At 41.1% G+C, this 17456-nt stretch overlaps 1 protein-coding gene across 1 annotated transcript in view; it reads right to left on the bottom strand.

Moving 5' to 3' along the window:
• fhod3b (formin homology 2 domain containing 3b) overlaps nucleotides 1-17456 on the bottom strand; it is a 97287-nt gene that overhangs the window by 40533 nt on the left and 39298 nt on the right. The window lies entirely within an intron of this gene.

The raw sequence follows: 17456 nt of genomic DNA, 5'->3' as shown, positions 1-17456 counted from the left end.
ACAGAGGATGTTTCCTGCTAACATCATACAAAGTCATGCTGGAAATAGCCACCGCAAAGGCTAAGAAACAATACATGCTTTAATCAGTTATGGTAACTCTACAGAGCAGTAAAGGAGAGTTGTGACTGACAGCAATAAAAGCATACATTTCCTGCAACTGCTATTGCCCATCCTTCTCCCTGCATGCAGTTTGCAAAGTTTGCCAGCGAGTGGCACCATTGAGCGCAGATTTAAACGCTCAATCATCACTGCTGTGTGAACTCGCTCTGACTCAGCAAAACCTGCCTGCTACTGCTGCAGATACAGCAACACAGTCCAATGCAGAGCTACTCTCTGTTGGCATCTTATAGCTGTATACACAGTTTCACTTGAAGGGATAGGTGTAAAAACATTAGTATGTACAAAAAAAGAAAAAGGCATCATCAATAAGGCTCACTCTCGCACACAACCACACCACAAAAACATGACCAGCAATACTTAGAACACACAAACAGGAGAAACAACATATTGCTCTGCATACACCCTGCACACACAAACTCTGAGAGAGCTGCCATTAAATGAACTGTGAGAAACACACACTGACGAGCATATACAGATGGGATACAGAGCAAGAGGCTCCTATTCATTATTGTTGCTTGCCTCCTCAGCTGTAGAGCAAATCCCTTCAGCTGACAGAGAAAGAAAGAGAGCAAGAGGAAGGAGTGGGTTTGTTTTCTGCCAGTTCTGTGGACAAACAAAGGCTACTTCTAGACCTTCTAGAGAATAGACCAGACAGAGTGAGCACTCGCGGTCTGGTGCCTTTTCGGTGTCACACAGCATTTTCACAGCATACATAAAACTTCACACGCAGCAAGAGCTAGGACAGGGAGGTCCACTAGGACAACAAACATCTGAGGAAGGAAAAAATTCAGCCAGAACAACACTGTAGTTATTAACACAAATAAATACCTTACATTTTAAAATATCGCCATGCTTACATCTGTTTTAATATTGTTTAATATAAACTTGGCTCTAAATTGCATTCCTAGTTTAAAACCTGCTGCCATGTTCCAGGACGTGTTATCGCAAGAAAAGGTTGTCCACAGTAACCCTACACACTTTTAATAACGTGATCCACTCGCTCTACAGACAGACAAGTAACTGGAGATGCAGACTTCCTGGGACAGGGCCACATGCGGTTCAGAGGCTCATGTTTGACGACATTGTTGAAATCATACATCTCACTATTCAATTCTAGCAGAGTTCATTATCTTTAAAGGATGTCTTATTTGCACAGTAATTCGTGACTTTCGTGGTATTCAGTATGACTAGACCCGGGCCTTAAATGCTTTGCACATTCGGTGCCGTACATGACTCAAATGCCTGATAAGCGTTAGCCTTCTACGGAAGAGTCCTAGCAAGTCACTGGCAGCAACATCCAGAAGGAATAAATCTCTACAAGTCCAGAGGTATTAAGAAGGGAAGCTGTGTGATGTTGGTAATTTATGTCTTTAAAAATAACAGGAAGGAACAGTGTGTGACTCCAGCCTTAGCGAATCACCATTGCCAAGTCTCCACTTTGTCTTCTCAAAGCTGACACATTTTTGTAATTGGATCGGTTTTATTTTGTTTTATACGCTCCTTTTAATCACTGTCATTATTGTGGTTAAGCACATTGTAATTCTATTGATAAAAGGAAAAGAAATGTAAATTTTAATAGCACAACACTAATAATGGTATAAATTGCATTGAGTTTTATGGCTCGAAAACAAATAAAGATAAAATAATGCCACGTATTCTGAGTCTTTGTATTATGACTACTACCGTGACTGTGCCATTATATCTGCACTGATTGAACATCATGTAAAAACGTGCCAAAGCTTTTTAACAACTCTTTCTCCCCTCGAGGTCAAGGTAGGGTCATACCTTATGCCCGGCAGGAAGATGACTAAGATCTCTAAACAGACAAACTCTCTGATCACTGGGGTGGAAAAACAGAGCGAGATAACTCTGAGTTACTCATCACACCTTCAACATACAAATCAAGCCTGATTTGTGGTTCTACTTAACCTCAAGCCCTGAATCAGTGTGCCCTTTTTCTTCCAAAAGTCTACTGCACTTCCACAATAATCAGTCAACAGAGTGCTATAACAGTGATGCATCAGCACATGGGTTTCCACTGAGTTTGACTAAATCCCAGTAGCATGGCGTGTGTCGGTGTCTGTCTGTGCGTGCGTGCGTGTATGTCTGTCAGCAGCGGTAAGACTGAGAAAATTCTTCCACGTACAGCTCCACTGCAGCTTTGCACAAAGGGCTTGTGCTTCTCTACTTAACCATGTAGTTTGTACAGCATTAAATTTGTCATAAAGTTATTCCTGTGCAACATTAAATCAACTGCAGGAACAGACAGTTCCTTCCCTGTCCCCGTCTACGGTCCACACACCGATGCACCTCTCAGAGGTCCATCTCTAATGAGAAATAACTCAGTGGAGATTAGTTCCATACCATTTGGCACAGATATGCACCCAAACGTATGGGCCCTCTGCACTTCTTTATTTAGGAAAGAACTTTTGGAGTGGGACCTCGTTTATTTACAAGAAATGTTTGTGAGTCATGTTCACATGAAACCACCTGACTATTCAAACTCGACAGTTTACTACATTGGCCATGGATTTGTATTGAGGGCTTTTGCAAACCAAATGTTATATGAACAAAGGAAGACATGAGGGATAGCACATAGTTTGCTCACATAAAAACTTTCTGGGCATCGTTCAGTTTTGATTGAAGTTCAGCTGCAGATAGAAGCAAAGCATCTCTCTGCAGTCTAACCTTACGATTGCTTTAATGTACATTTTTTTTAATGTCATGTCGAGTCATGTTGCTCATTACTCTTCACACCCTAAAACAAGACGCCCTCACCGTTAAAACAATGGGTCTGAGGGTGCATCTGAGTTCTGGTTGCTCATCTTTCCTGTCATCTTCAACTTCACCTTAGGCTTTTACTGACAAGCCAACCGAAGACTGCAGAATGACTCAATGCAGTGAAAGTGTTTCTTTGATGGTTCTTGCTGATGCACCAGAGAAAGCAGCTGTTTTCCTCTCTTAAACGGCAACACACCGTTGCATTTTTCTCAGTTCAAATAGCTACAGGGATGTAATGCATTCATAATTATAACAATCATAAAAGTAAGAGCAGGATTTTCATAATTGTCAGGAATGTGCTCAGAGCGGAAGAGTTAAGAAAAAAAACTGCTGTGGTGGGCTGATACATTCAGACAGGCCAGGACTTCAGGGATGGTCACGCTGCTGCTGAGAAAGTAAATCTGTCCTTTGCTGCTTAAATACCTTATGATTCAATGTGTCATTGCCAGCAAATTCCAGCTTCACGTTTCAGGTTTGTATGAGTCACTTTTTCATTGAAATCTCCATCTCAACCTTACCCTAAAACCCACTGTGGTCCAGCTAACAAATGAAACGATAAATAGCGAAACTAATTTGCCAACAAAGTCATTAACCTTGCAAACACTGTTCACATGCCTTTATTCCAGAACGCACTGTAAAATGAAAAGGATGACTACTGCTGCTTATGCATTGCGCAGCAGGCGGAACGCATAAACCACATCCAAAGCACAGCCAGGAAACCCACAAAGACCCCACTGGGCAGGACAACCCCACATACACTGGTGTAAATTAAACTCTGTTTGCTTTTTGGAGAGGATGTGTCAGAGTGGATGTTGAAGAAAAAGATCCTTAACATATTGTACTGCCATGTAAATAAATCTTTTTCCTTTTATACATGTTGCACAATTGCATCAGAAGCTTTCATGTGGGATGCAGAGATGGGAGAAGGTTGAGAAGCATGAAGTATGGTGTGAGGCCTCAGACAATTTTCCAGCAGACTGGGGGGCAGACAAAACTCTTGTGTTTATATGTTAAATGCTTTGAATTTTACTCTGGACTATCTAGACATCTGACCTCATCACTGTCTGTCAGACTAACAATGACTGGATGAGTATTTTTAGCTAAAAGCAAATCACTATGCAAGGTCTTTAGTCTTTCATCACCCACTTAACCATTCCATCTGTGTGTGCTGTGCTGCTAATTAGCAAGTTTACACAAGTTAAAAACAAAAACATGTTTGAGTGACGACGTAAGAAAAGTTAAGATGTTATACAATACTCGAACATGTGACCTGGTTAGAGCGCCAGGTTTACCGAAAGTCCTCATAACATCAAAAGAAGAGAGAAAGAGATAGAAAGGAAAAATGTTTTTTTCATATGTTGTTACTCCTGTTAACATGGTGGAGACTTTTCCCATTTCCCTACCTGGAGTAAACTTAAAGAGGCTCATATTTTTTATTGGACTCTACTTCTTTTAATAGCAGTTAGCCGCTGCGTAAATGCTAACTTAATAAATGGCTAATGTGGTTATGCAATTGGTAATAGTTAAATGGCTAACATGGTTAATATGTGCCTGTTTACTTCACTGAACCAGGGGCTTTACCGACCTCCCAAATTTCTAAGTAAAGACCAAGTTCAGTAAATTTAAATGCTGTTCATGTGTTCAGCTGCTGGTGAGGGCAGAGGCTGCTTTCCTGTCTGTCTGCACTGCTGCCGTGTCAAGGTGTGAGAAAGAGGAGGCTAAGGCAAGCACTGTTGATATTTATGCTGTAGGCTACCAAAGTAATTGTTAGCATCAATTAGAATCTGCGTATTGACTTTTTTGACAACCCTATAAGGTACCTCCTGTCAGCTTGATGTCAGTGAGAGCAAAGATTAGGAAAAAAACTGTCCTAAACATAACAGTCTGACGTTTTTGCCTCACAAGGTTTACTTGTATATCACCTTTGTTTGAAACTTTGTCCATATCTAAGATCAGATCATCAAATGACCACTGTTATAGTATATTACAGTATAGTCGCAGAAGCAGCAATGTCGTAGCAGTGTTTCTAAGCAGCAAACACTGTGTGTAAAGCATTGCCAGGTTAAATAGGAGGACAGAAAAAATTGACATCTGTTAGTGTAGCAACAGTGTACAATTCAAGCTGTCTGCCATGTGGTGCACGAGCTGCTTTGATCACTTATTACACTTCAGGCACTTCCCACAATATTTACTTAAAAAAAAAAAAAGCATCAGTTCTCGTGATCCTGGTTAAATCAACCAACTAATAACCTACAAACTACATGAATCAAGATGTACCGTAGCTTCACAACATTAAAGTTCACTTAGCGCCTCAAAGTTCTGTTCAGCTCAAAGCTAGACCTTCAGTCACAAGCCACTGCCTGCCCACGTCTGAATTTAGCCCTGTCCCAGGGAGCCAGGAGCTGTTCCACTGGTCAGTAAAGGCCACAGACTCTGCAAGGGTCAAAGCTGAGGTCAGACAAACTGTAGCCATCTGGGAGAGCACAGTCTCACATGAGCCAGAATTGCCACATCACTAGCTACCATGTCTAAGGATGAAGGAAACCCTCTTTCATTTTCCTCTTTTGGTATTTTCATGAGAAACTTTTGAGTTTACAGTATCCATAATGGCCCTCTGCAGTCACGAAACATAACAGAACAACAACATCAACACTGCTTCCTTTTCATTTTTTCCCCTTCCTTTTCTCCTTTCTCACTCGGTAACGGAAACCTTGTGTTCCAAAATTTATGAAGAGAAAACACAAGTAATTAAGGTGGAAGACCTCCCAACACGTGCAATGGATTGCAACATTTTGTGGACTGGGGTTTCTCTCTGCTGTTTTTATCCCCTACTCTCTGAGGGAAAACATAAGGTGAATGATGGTTCAATAAAAGCAGATTATAGCACTCAGGTGGAAATCATTAAGCAGGAATGCAGGTATAAATAAGATCAATTCCAACATGTTTGGATTTTAAGTGCAGGATCAAGACAATTTTACGGAAAATATCTGTATATGTGTGGGAGTGTGTGGGCACTAAAGTGCACTACACATGTTGCGCACATGCAGGAATATGCGCACACTCACCCAGGCAGTTTACAAAGTGCACAGAGGAATAAAGACATTAATTAATTTGTTCCTGTTGCCTGGAGTTTATTCAAATGCTTTGGAAGCTGTGATAGAAGACATATGGAGTTGATGGTTTAGATTAGAGGAAACTGACTCAGGGCCACACAGACTGGAGAAGACTCTGTCACTGGCAGCAAGCCGTACATGGACCTACGGGGTGTGAAAGTCTCAGAGCAAAGGCAAACTGCTGAGGCTTGGAACAAGATCAAAATCATCAAAATAACTAGTAAATGTGGGCTTAATCTACTGGGGAAAAAAGAGCTGACATACAGTGCGAGACCGAAAGTCAAATGTGCGTCTCTGCGCCTGGTTTGCTGTCATTAATACAGATCGATTCTACATGAACGATGTTCAGCAGAGATCTTACGAGGTCGGTGATAAATTATGTCTGGAGTCCCAGCACAAAAGCACATGTTCTTTGAAGAATTTTAATGACAGTGTTAGAAACATGCAAATAAACCATGCTAATTTATTTTGATGCGATTTCCTCCACAGATGTTGCACCTACCTGGACTTCCTCTGCACACTGCGCAGAATGAACATTATCTACATTCTCATGAGAGCGGTAAGGGGATCGGGTTTCTGGTCTGCAACACTATCCTGGCAGAGGCATTTGATACCAAGGCATACCACAGCCAAGTTCCAATAAACACAAAAGTCGGCTCAGAGCTCAACAGCGCTCATTGTCCCACGATGGAAGCGGAGATACTGAATTGTTGTGTTTATTGATGTGTTTACATAAGGCTTGGAACGGAGTTAATGCTTTTGTCAGTTGCGATAATTCTTCCAGAAGGTAGCAGTAGCATTTGTCTTTTAGCTTACTGTTTAGATTCATACAGCCATTCATTATTCTTTAGACGCTCCTCTGCAGACCTCTTACAGGGCTACTTATCTCTGGTTAAGTCTCTTCAATAAACTGCATGCTAATTATCCATCAAGATACTATCTGACACTGTCAAAGAGAAACAGAAGTGGAAAGTGATGGTGGAATCTGCAGAATTCCAGACAAGGAGAGAGACATGACAGCAAGGCCAGTGTGAGGACAGACAAATCTTTCATTAGTGCCCGCCTGCTTAATGAGTCATTCCTTAGCTACCAGGTGGGGTGACCCTCACAACATAAATATCCTCATGCCCCCCCCTCCCCTTTTTCTTCCCTCCACTTTTTGTGTCGTCCACCCTTTCACCTGCTCAGCAGGGTTCCCCCATACTCACCAGCACTGACACAGATACGTAGTGGAGCGAGGAGAGAAGTTAAAGAACGCATCCATTCAACATACCAGACAAAAGCCTGACACAGATATAAACGAGGGGATCAACATTTTAAGTCCATCTGGTGTAGGTGGACCGTGCAGCAAGGCCAGCTGCAGCAAGGTTCAACCAAGTTACCGCAAACCTGTGGTAACGGCTGGGGCGCAGCATTATTATTTTTGCATCTATATGCTTCTCTAATAAACTGTGTATATAAAATTGGAAGGAGTTTGAGTCTAGGCTATTCCCCATGTGTTGCTTGGCAGCTGCTTCAGGGCAAACAGTTTTTCTTACTGCAGTAAAATGTGCATATAGATGCAAGGCCAGATGTCTAAAGAGAAAAGTTTAAAATCTCACTTCATATATTCCAATTCTGTCACATGTGCGCAGATGCTATAGTTCTGGGTTTTTTTAAAAAAAATCTTTTTATCCATAAAAGACAGATCCACAAAGCCAAGTGCTTTACTCAATTCAGACTTTATGATCCTTAAAATCAAAAAACGCTGTATTTTATGTGCTGCAATAGAAGGAGAATTTAAAAGTTTTTCTTCCTTTCTAAAGTTGAATTGGAAAATAGCCAATTATCAGCAATACCCTCGGTGACTCCCCCCTAGCAAGCTTTACCTCCCTTCCTCTCTCAGCCCTCTCGGCCTCTCTGCCCCCGACTTTCTCTGCTCCCTCCTATTCTTAACAACCTGACATGTGGGGAAAAACACCAGTGCAAACTGTGTCCAATAAACACAGTTGTGCTGAGACCACATCTATTTCAGACTGTGCTCTAGGAATAGGAAGTGAACACATGAGTCACAGTACACCATCTCAGTGACCGACTACTCTTAATGGAAAGGAGATGTTGAAGCACCTGATTTCTACACAGACTGGATCCTCTGCTGCCTGCTGCTGTCCTCTGTAGCACCTGTGAGGAAGAGTTTGAAATAAGGATAAACTCTTTCATAGCCCTTAATGCCTCCACATAATTACTACCACCAGCCAACAAGTTGTTCAAATGTGTTGCGCTGGTTATCGCAAAGAGAATGTATCTTCTCTCATTTTAATCACAAACATCACTACTTAGCTACTGAACAAAATAGCCCTGACTGAAAACAGCAGGGCTCAGCTTAATGAGAAAAACTCAAACTGTACAGTAAATGAAGCACAGCACCAGTAAAGAAACTCCCATCAAGCCAGAAACACCAAGCTCCAAATACTACTCATTTATTGGCTGTGTGAAGTCTTTGATCCTGATACAACAATCAAACGAGCTACAGTGTAGTGCACGAGTTTGCTCTTACGCTGTGTGTAATCTTTCCCTTTTGGATTTACCCCTTGAAGTCTCCAGAGTAAAAGAATCTCTAAAGGATTTGTAATGAGGAAAGAACTTTATCAAAAATCCTGTCCAGCTTGTTGGTGGACATAAAACGAGGCACCACTGATGTTCTGCAGCGATCACAAATAGCTACCATGACTATGTCGGGCATTTCATGAGCGCCCCGTCATGACAGATTGTTGCATCTTGGCAGCGGCTTTGTGATGCTGACCTGGGTGTAAAGCGTGATCTGACTGTTGACAGGTGACAGCTTTGGAAAAGGGTGAAGTAAGCACTATTATTGACAACCAAAGTGTAAAGATAAAGTGGGCAATGAAAGCCATTCTCTGATTAAAGAGGCATGATAGCCATGCATGAGGCAGACTGACAATGGAAGCTTTAAATATAAGATGTATAACAGAGTCAAATCTAAATACTTTAACAGACAGCAAATGCAATGAAACCTAACACGAGGCACTTTCATCCTGAGGAGGTAATTATCTGTTTTGTCAAGAAAGTGTTTTGTTTGGACTAATACCGCTTTATTCCCAAGTGTCACTGAAATGAATATAATCCATTCTTGGCACAGGCAATCAAAGGACTCAAAGACCTGTTTTGTCCTCTGGGGCCAACCTGTTTGCCCAACTGGAACAAATTCACCATAAACATGACTGACTGCTTTCTCGTCAAAATCCTACTTAACAATGCCAAATGACTAATGTGTTCACTTTTCAATTCCTCATGGATCATATCAGAAATTTTCCACTTATGTTAGCAGCTGGCAGATAAGGATCAAATATTTGCTTGGCAAGCCAAATAGGTATGGTCGATGACCTGCCTATTGGCACGGTAAATGTTTTTCCCTGGTTTTTGTTTTTCGTGTGGGCTTCGATTGAACGTCTTTCTGCCGGCTGTCTTCTACACATTTTCTGTACATGAGCCCGTGTCGTGACATGTGAACGGTGTAGCAATGCAATGCAGCTGCTTGGCTTTTTTTAAAACACCAATGCAAACAGAGGCACATTTCAGTTACCAAATCCCAGTTTCTCTTTGTTGCACCGTGCTGCGAAGAAAAATCTCAGATATTCAAGCATGTCATCCTCCCGGTCACTTCACCGAGGAGGGTCAAGTGTCACTGGGCCTCACAGTATCCCTGACATGTTTGGACTAGTTTGAATAAATACAGTGATACAGCACTCTGGATCACTGTACCACAGTGGGCTTGCCTCCCAGTGAGAAAGTAACTACAGCCCAAATGAATCCTACTTTGACACACTCAAACACACACAAGAAATTCATGTAGCCAAACTTGTATATCAGTTTTTCCAATATTGCCATTTTTACAGATGGGAAAAAGAAAGTTTTCACCGGATTCTATGCAGTCCTGTGAAAAAAATTAAGTGCACTCTTACTGCTTCCATAGAAATTATGAAGGTAATTAGCAACCAGGTTCTGCACTTAATAATTAGTTAACCTGAAGCAAGAGTGAGTTTAAAAGAAGTTGGGGCAGTTCGCTGGTCTGGAGCATTCAGGTGTGTGTTAACACAATGTGACAATCTTCCCAGGACTGGACATCCTGGCAAACATCCCACAAGCTCAGACCATGCAATGCTCAGAGAAACTGCAAATCACTCAAGAGCTACATCTCAGACTCTCCAGGCCTCAGTTAGTATGTTAAATGGTAAATGGCCTGTATTTGTATAGCGCTTTACTAGTCCCTAAGGACCCCAAAGCGCTTTACACAACAAGTCATCCACACATTCACACACTGGTGATGGCAAGCTACATTGTAGCCACAGCCACCCTGGGGCGCACTGACAGAGGCGAGGCTGCCGGACACTGGTGCCACCAGGCCCTCTGACCACCACCAGTAGGCAACGGGTGAAGAAAGAAGAAAGAAAGTGTGTACATTATTGTACTTTATTGAGCCCCGTGGGGAAATTGCTCTCTGCATTTAACCCATTCACTCAGTGAAGCAGTGGGCAGCCATTGGGCGCCCGGGGAGCAGTGTGTAGGGACGGTACCTTGCTCAGGGGTACCTCAGGGTAGCTGTTAAGGGGAATCGAACCCCCGACCTTCCGATCATGGGGCAACCACTCTACCTACTGAGCTATCCCTGTTGTGTCTTGCCCAAGGACACAACGACCGAGACTGTCCAAGCCGGGGTTCGAACCGGCAACCTTCCGATTACAAGGTGAACTCCCAACTCTTGAGCCACGATCGCCCCCGAGAGATCAAAGTTCATTACAGAAAAAAGACCACCTTTAAGATTGAACTCCTCTATAAATCAAAGTATTCTAGAGTCAAACATAGAGACAGCTGTTCAACAGCTAAAGCTGAATCAGGTCACGCACCGGGACAGTGATCCCAAATTACAGACAAGATCCGAGGTGTGACAAAAGTCCAGACCTCAACCGGATTGAAATGCTGTGGTGGGACCTTAAGAGAGCTATGCATAAATGAGTGCCTGCAAACCTCAATGACCTGAAGCACTCTTGTAAAGAAGAGCGTGCCAAAATTCCTCCCCAGCGATGTGAGAGACTGATAAAGTCATACAGAAAACGATTACTTCGAGTTATCACTGCTGAAAGTACTTCTACAAGCTACTGAATTATGGGGTGCACTTAGTTTATCCGAGGACTGCAAAGAATCCTGCGATAAACTTTCTTTTTCACATGACTATATGTTATCGTATGTGCATGTGAAAATTTTAAGTTGTGCAATGCAGATAAAATGCTTTGTATGATGTGGAAATGGTGAACAGCCAATTCCACTGTTTACATAGCTTTATGTGTATGCATGCATAAAGAATATTTGCCAACACATAAACATCGGAATTTTTTATTTTAATCAGCACCAGCCCCAAAAATCCATTATTAAACCATTGTTTGTTTTTACACTTTTCACATGTATTTCAAAAGGGAAAAGTTTTACTGAAAACAACCCCAAAAACATCTGCTATTTCAGATTATGCCCACATTCAAAAGAAAAGACACGAGGAAAAATTACTGCCTCAATGAAAGTGAGATAGCGAACGTCTGTTGTACCGGCAACTGCTGTCCGTTTTGATGAGAGACATACCTGGCTTTCAGCAAACATGCCCCAGCAATATAAATGGCGCTCAAGAGATTTTTGGAAAACCACCATTAAGAGCAAGTCATGCATTGCTATAGCATGACAGTGTCGAGGTGCAAAGGGATTGGCTGGCACACATAAAGTGCCCTCAATTTCTGATAGGATGAAAAGGAGTTCTGGCTCACAGAACTACTGAGGATCAACCGTCTTTTGGCATGAAAGAATGTGAAGTGTTCTCTTGCCTTATTTAGCCAAAGACAGCCATCATATCACAGAGCGTGCAGAGGGGGGGCAGAGGTGCAGCCAAGATTATGATCCAAAGCAATAAAAAACAACGTCAACAACACATACCTTGAAGTAACGTAAAAATATTTGTGGTATGGGGATGACAAAAAGTGTGCACAGGGGGATAAGAGACGTGATAACATCCAAAACGATGGGCCAGATATTCATTAAGTGGAGGAGCTATTCAAAGACTTAATCCAGAGCAGCCTTCTCTGCTAAGTTTGCCAAACATAACAAGATATGTAATGAGAGTTTTAGCTCGCCCACTCTCTTTTATATTCCAGCTAATAATACATTAGATTAGATTTCTATATTAATGGCTACAGAAAGCTACTACTGGCACAGTCTGGTGTCCTCCTTTCACCTTTTTCTCCATCTTGTCCAGCGATGCTGAACTTCAACTGTCTTTTGTGAAGGCAGGATCTTTATTTTTCCTGTGTGTGAGTGTTTGTCTGCTTGTGTTTCTATGTGACAACTGGGTGTTTGTGTGTGTGTGTTTCTTCCTGGATAAGACACAGAGATATGAGATTCCCAGCAGCCTTTAAAAGGAACAGCATGGGAGTAACGACTAAACATGTGACAGTAAACAAAATGAATAAAAAACGACGAAGCTGTTCAAGGAAAGTTTCAACAGAAATGGCAAATAAGACGTGTTCCACCTTTTAAGCATGAGCATTTTACTGATATTCTTCAACTGGTTCAGTGTAGAGTGGGTGCTTTCACCACCCTAACCCCTAGAGGTCTCTCTCCAATGTTTTTTTTTTTTTTTTTTTCTCCTAGCTTCACTATGTTTGCATGACAAGTAGAGTTAACAGGTTTAACTATCCCAACAAGACGGGAGGCCAGTGTAATAAAGACGGGGGGTGGGGTGGGGGGCTTGCTCTGTGCGCAGTAGGGGGTGAGATTTACGCATGGCTGAATTTAAATCCATGGAGACACAAAGATGAAGAAAAACTCTTGCATAATTTGGGTCACTTGAGATAACACTCAGATTTTAGCATTTTATCCCCTTTCTACCAAAGTGAGGGCAAAAAATGACTAATATAAGTTTGTCATAGATGACGGATACTTACGTCTGCATCATCATGAGATTCTGCATAATTCTCCACTCGCACAACAAATTCATAGAGCAACAATTATTTATCCAGGAGATGATTTGGACACAATAGCCAAAAAAAACAAAAAAACAATAAGTATGATTTGGACAGTGCAAACAATGCATGACCACACATACCTTTGGGGTATGTTTTGCATAAAGGTACAGGGTAGGGCTTCACAGTTGGAAGCCCCGGTGTGCTTTTCGTACAGCGGCCATGACAGATTCTAAATCTTAAAACTCACTTCAAATGTTTTTCATCTTGATCAACCATGATCTACCCATAAAATCAACTATTTTTAAAAGCCAAATCCCAAAAAGAAAAAAAAAAATTCCACTTGACCTACATATACCCCTGTTCCACCTACCCTGCAACTCCTAAAAAAAAGGTGAAGAAAGCATGCAGTAATACCGTGTTCGAGTGGGGGGGGTTTCTGGGTCTGCATAAGGCAATATTTTAGCAGGCAGCAGCCCTGCACGATCACACTGTAACAAGTTCAGACACCTTAGCCCAAGACTGGTACAAGAATCAGGCCTTTTGATGTTTGCACATTAACCTCCTCCATTCCTCAGGTACTCCCCCACTCTATCACATCTCCCACCCTGTCTTGACCCTGTGCCAGTTTCGCCAAAACCTTTTCAAGCACACCTGGTAGTGGTTAGGCTCAAACACAGCACAAAAGCTCCTGAGTGCTGCTGGAGAAAAAAAAAAGAGGAAAAAAAATATAGGAAGAACTCAACAGTAAAGACAGCAAAGATGTGCTAACAAGACTATCTACTGTACTTCAGAGTGGATTTACAATGTGACAAACAATTCTTTTGTAAATATGAAACCTTTTATTGAGCCGCTTGTGTTACTGGATAGTGCATCTGGATCAAAGATAATTGTAGGAACAAGTATGAAAGTGTTATGTACTTTTTTCTTTTCTTTTTTTTTTAACACAACCACACTTATCCACAGTGAGCATATTTTGTAACAACAATGAACAGGGCCAGCTCATTACAGTGCAGGGGCGAGGTTCCAGTGTTTTATCACACCTGCTGAGGAAAGTTAAAGCACTTTTCCATAGGTGGAGCCAGTGGATCCATTTTCACATTCACCAGCTGCTGTGTCACAGGCTTTACGGAAGGCGTAATTTCACTGATTTAGATCAAATTTCACAGTTCAGGAGAGTTAAAACGAGTTTTTCTTCCAGGAAACCCCCTGACTCTGTAAGGACTAAATCTGTAGTATATTAGATACTCAAATGAAAACAACTTTGTGTTCCCAGTATTGTATCTCTACAAATTGTGTTCATATTCTTAAAAAGAAATAAAAGAAAAAACTTGCTGTTCCAAAGATGAAGCAGGTATTGGACTGGCCTACGCTCTGATCTTGTTCAGATAAATGTGAAACTTTGGAAATGCTCGACCACCCCAGCTGGATTCCATAAAAACATTAAAACGGCCTTTGCACTTGGTAAAAGCCACAGAATTTAGCTAGCAGACAACATAATTTCTATACATTCTAAATATCACATGATTAAAAGGAGAAGAGGTTAGATAAGCGGAGCAGAATATACAACATAATTACAGACCTACAAACAAAAGCTGTGTTTGGACTGAGAACAATGGCCGCTTGAAAATGGGTGCCTATCGCTAAGATTTGCATACCGTTTCCGTATAAGGAGGAAGAAAGCGCATTTTGTTAAACGACTAAAGCGAAAAGTGAAACAGTCCGAACAGCATCCAGGGGAAAAAAAACAGACGTGTGTTTACAAAGTCAGCGTAAAGGCACAGTTTCATTTAGTCTCCTTCACCTAGTATTGAACAGTTTGAAGTGCTGTAATGTTTGATCAGTGGGTGGGGATAATTATTTTTTTCCCTTTTTATTGGTTTTCTATTGATTGGACAAACAACGACAGCTGTGCTCCATAAATAGTGTCCAGCACAAGATCCATACTACCTAATTTAGTGGTTTAGTTTTACATTTTCAGATCTAATTTTGTCTGCTGTACTTGGTGATATCTGATGAGATCACTGGTGTGCTGTTACAACTTTATAACCATCCCAGTTTTATTCTTGTTGATCTGTTCTATGATGGACCTGCATAAAGTTGCCAATTTCTTTGTAATGATAGCTCACCTTAGTAACATTTTACAATTTCAATATTAGTGTGTGCTTACAATCTTTATGCTTATAACCACATGTAATCGGTACGTCCCAAACTTTGCCCTCATTAGATATGAATAGAAACAAGCTGAAATCAAATATTCCGAGAGTACTGCTGTTATTCTAAACAGAAACATGGTAGAAGCTAAATTTGAGAAAGGGGATGAACAGAACAACAGAATAACATAATAAATTTTGGGGCAATGTTTATGTTTTTATTTAACTGTTAGCAAGATCCAGCAGAATATGAATAGATGGATGGATCGATGTTAGCAGGATGGTGCAAAAAAACAAAACAAAATCTCTGGTTGATTTTCATATAGTAAGATGGAGAAGTAAACATTTTTAGTACTTTCATTTTTAAAGTTTGTCAAGGACTTGGTCTTGCAGCTTATGAAGCAGGCCTCAAGGCCACAGCTCGAGGAGGTGTGCACTCAAGGGTTGACAGACTTTACCCCCTGCACCTTAAACAATGAATGGCCAATTTGCAATGAGATCTGAATAGGAAAATTTCTCACTAAGGGGAGGTGTCTGAAGAACACCAGCTGTTTAGCTAAAAGCCATATTGGACATGTGTTGTCCACATGTCCAATGAATGTTCCTACCACTCAAATAGAGGCATGTCTTAATCCAATACGCCAAATTCTGAATAGGAAGCATTTTAGAAAGTCTTTATTAATCTTTATTTAACCAGGAGGCGACACTCTTGAGATTAGGAATTCTCATTTACAAGAGTGTCTCGAGTTGTTATTAGCAAAGGCAAAATGATTATATCACTACGCACACCAGACTTTTCCTAACATGTTGCTTACTGCCAATATGTTTGCATCCATGCACGTTATATAAATGTTGCAATGTTTTTCTAAAACTTTTCTTCAACTATAGTGGGAAAAGGCACGAACAGTAGGTGCCATAAAATGAATATTCTGCTTCTAAAACAAACTCATATCAATGGCTCCTGATATGTTAAGTTGCTACTTAAGTTGTAGGACTTATTTTCACCTTATAATATAGCCTGAATTCAATTAACACAAAGAGTGTGAACCAAATCTACTGAATTAAACATTTAATTCTGGTATTGTGTGCAGTGAATGCTCTCCTGTATCTCTAAAGTTAACCCTTGACTTGGATAATTAGCTGCTGTATTTTTTTGCACTTGTATCCCAGTCCCTCTCTACATCTCAGACTTTCCCTAGAAGAAGCGTTTGCATAAATATAAAGCAAGCTGTCTCCCCTGCTGTCTATGTCAAAATGTGTGCAATTGCAACAGAGTGAACACTTTGTGTTTGCATTGCGGGAGAGCAAGCCTGTACTTAGCATGTTGTTTTTAGCTAGTCTTAATGTCTTCCATGTCCGGGCCCATTTGTCTCTGGGCTGACTGGGCCACATCAGTGGGGAACACAGAGGAGAAAAGCAGTCTGCATGTGTGTGATGTGTGTGACAGCTGCAGGTCTGGTTCACATAGCCACTGTGGCCCACTCTGTCACACCACCCAATAAAGCCTCAACTGTAATTAGCATATGCAGGGTGAGAGTTTTGTTTCAGCTGGTCTGCGTTTGCTCTTTAATCTTGTATATGTATTTAAGTTACATAAATATTAACATAAACATAAAAAAAGAAATACAAAGGAGGGAATGAGATGTTGATGAAGAAGCTGGAAATGCTCACTTAAAATCTGAGGTGATCCATTCAGTCTTTTTGATAGTGAGGTACTCTAAAGTTGTCAAGCAGAGAGCTGGTACGGGTGAATGCCTAATTCCTGGAACTTGTACTCTTAACTTTCTTGATAATGGAAGATAAATATTTTTTGTGTTGAGTAGGTATTCATGTATCCCAAACAAAACATCCCAAACATCTCTCTCACTGTTTTCAATGACAGTGGTGATCATCACGCTTCAGTTCACCTTTTTTTTTTGCTGATTTGAGGTGATTGTAAAAAGATAACTTTTTTTTCCCTCCAGGTAGCTAGTAATTTTCAGGTTGATCCCATAGAAAGTATAAAACACGGCTGTAGCTTCCAGGTCAGAAAAATTAAACCAATGTGCAAGTTACACCAGATGGCGATAGCTGTGGTTCACAAAAGACTGGTCCCACAGAAGTCTATGGGAAAATGGTTTTCAATCTTGATCTCTGTCACTTCTCTGCTGAGTTCAGTTACTGCGTGTGGGTCTTATTAAATTTGATAATAAAAAAGTGAAGCTCGCTGGCTAATGGCCGAGTGTGCAGTTTTACAGTCAGATGAAACCAAGACAATCAAAATGCTCCTCTCAAGACTTTGAAACCAG

This window comes from Diplotaxodon limnothrissa, linkage group LG11 (genome assembly GCF_057381915.1).
Source record: "Diplotaxodon limnothrissa isolate DT_005_m linkage group LG11, D_limnothrissa_male_GT1.1, whole genome shotgun sequence".
NCBI classification, from domain to species: domain Eukaryota; kingdom Metazoa; phylum Chordata; class Actinopteri; order Cichliformes; family Cichlidae; genus Diplotaxodon; species Diplotaxodon limnothrissa.
This window is presented reverse-complemented; position numbering and strand designations above follow the sequence as displayed.